This window comes from Borostomias antarcticus (assembly GCF_949987555.1).
Source record: "Borostomias antarcticus genome assembly, chromosome: 31".
In the NCBI taxonomy this organism is placed as follows: domain Eukaryota; kingdom Metazoa; phylum Chordata; class Actinopteri; order Stomiiformes; family Stomiidae; genus Borostomias; species Borostomias antarcticus.
Window position 1 is genome coordinate 5,350,502 of NC_140264.1, and position 2,500 is coordinate 5,353,001.

Here is a 2,500-nt window from a genome sequence, read left to right on the forward strand (position 1 = left end):
TCTCTCCCTCTCTCTCTCTCTCTCTCCTCATCTCTCTCTCCTCTGCTCTCTCTCTCTCCTCATCTCTCTCCCTCTCTCTCTCTCTCTCCTCATCTCTCTCCCTCTCTCTCTCCTCATCTCTCTCCCTCTCTCTCTCTCTCTCCTCATCTCTCTCCCTCTCTCTCTCCTCATCTCTCTCCCTCTCTCTCTCTCTCTCCTCATCTCTCTCCCTCTCTCTCTCCTCATCTCTCTCCCTCTCTCTCTCTCTCTCCTCATCTCTCTCCCTCTCTCTCTCCTCATCTCTCTCTCTCCCTCTCTACTCATCTCTCTCTCTCTCTCTCTCTCTCCTCATCTCTCTCCCTCTCCTCATCTCTCTCTCTCTCTCCTCATCTCTCTCCCTCTCTCTCCTCTGCTCTCCCTCTCTCTCTCCTCATCTCTCTCTCTCTCTCCTCATCTCTCCCTCTCTCCTCATCTCTCTCTCTCTCTCTCTCTCTCCTCTCAACTATCTCTCTCTCTCTATCTCTCTCTCCTCATCTCTCTCTCTCAGCTCTGGACCAAACATGCCAAGCGTGTCTCTTTTCTATGACATCATCATCTGCGTGTCTCATGTCTATGACATCATGACTCCGCCCTGTCCTCCTCCCCCTCCCCGACTGAGAGAACTAACGGTTCTCTGATCCCATCTCTTTATTTTAATATTAAAAGCAGAAAGCTTCTGGGCAGTTTCTAGTCAGGTATTTCGTAATAAAAATGTTTAAACGGTACTTAGGTTGAGCTATAATGAGTTATAGGCGGAGTCCTGAGCCAGTGACATCGATCTGTAGTCCTTTCAATCGTGACCGTCGTGGTTTTACCAGTGTGGGCCCTTTAAAGGACTACAAAGTGATGTCACTGCTCCAGGGCTGCGCTGTCAGCTAATCAGAGAGCTTTAGGGGCGGGACGCTAAGGCAGGTATTTCATGTTAACCAACGAAAGCAGCCGCTATACCTGCTGAGTGCTTATGCTGGTCATAATGTGCATTTAATAAACATATTTGCAGTACTCTCGGTGTGTGTGTTTGTTTGTTTGTGTGTGAGAGAGGGAGATGGTGTGTGTTTATCTGGTTTGAGTTACTTTTAAAAGCTCTTTGAGTGATTGGTCTGCAGGCGGTGACGCATCGAGGGTTCCCGTGGTTCTTTCGTGTGACTCGGTCTCCCTCTAGCGGCCAGTTTCAGAATGACAGCAGGAACTCGACATTAGTAAAACTCTTGACAATTTCAGGATGGAAGGATTTTTTTTTTCTCGCCGCTGTTGTTGCAGTCGACTATGTGATCAGAAGTCAGTTTAGGTCTTGATAATGTTGCCTAATTGTGCCTCATCTGGTCTGTAACATGGGCGGACCACACGAGACCGCGCTCATACAGACTTCGAGATCTTCTGTTTCACTTCCCTTTGTTCTAGAATACAAAAGAAACCATAACTACAGCTTAACTCCACACTACCGACTGGCATGTGCTTGCACCGCCCAGAAACGACCCCCCCGGTGGATCTCCGCGCATCAACGCTCCTGAAACACACATTTACGCAGGAAGACCCTCCCCGGAGAGCGTCTCCATCCCGTCCCCAGCACACACTTCCGCATCGCGTAAAACCTCTGGATGTGAATGGGATGTGAATGGGATGTGAATGGGATCCATGATACGAGATCCTGACGATCCTGATTCCAGCTCGCCTCTTTCTCTTCTGATCACGGAGAGATCGCCGTTAATCGACGCGCTGTTCGTCGCGGGACGGAGGAAACGGCGCCCGGTAGTCTGTTCTCTCTACACACACACAGGAGAAGGTTTTGTCCTTCGTCTTCATCAACTGTTGCCTCGAATCCACTTTTAAATGAGTCTTATGAGGTGGGTGTGCTTGTTTTGTATTCCATTGCCCCCCATGGCACAACGATCGGACTATCCAAAGCCAATTGCCAGACATAACCGTGTAGCGATGATGATGATGGTGGTGATGGTGAAGATTATGTTCATATTCAAGATGATGATGTCTCTAAAACACGTTGCCTTGCCTACGGGATGGGACGGTGGCTCTGATGTGAGTTAATTGGTTAGATGTTCCGATCCCGCCCTGGCAAGATGCTGAATGACTGAACAGCTGGTTGAGTAGTGTGTGTCTAACTACCCAGAAGCATGTTATCATACTGGGTTGTTTCATCTGAGCACCGGTATTTCTGTCAAAACGATGCACACAAACACTCTAAAATAGGTGCATTAGATAGACCTAGCCTACATCTGAAATAGTAGTTTGAAATGGTTTAAAGCTTCTGTTGGGTTTTGATAGTTAACTGTCAACGGAGAGAAAGAGTCTCTGACCTGTGGATATGCTGGAACTCGGCCACACACACACACACACACACACACACACACACATCTACACGCACGCACACACACACACACATCCACACACACACACACACACACACACACACACAAACACACACACCTCGCTAATGTGTGAGCCAGGCTGTTATCGACTTAATCTG

At 48.4% G+C, this 2,500-nt stretch overlaps 1 pseudogene across 1 annotated transcript in view; it reads left to right on the forward strand.

Annotated features, from left to right (window-relative positions):
- LOC311327242 (broad substrate specificity ATP-binding cassette transporter ABCG2-like) overlaps positions 1 to 1,529 on the forward strand; it is a 6,189-nt pseudogene extending 4,660 nt beyond the window's left edge. Inside the window, exon 8 of the transcript in view lies at positions 1,420 to 1,529. The product of the transcript in view is annotated as a broad substrate specificity ATP-binding cassette transporter ABCG2-like (transcript). The remainder of the gene's footprint in view (positions 1 to 1,419) is intronic.
- Positions 1,530 to 2,500: the final 971 nt, after the last annotated feature.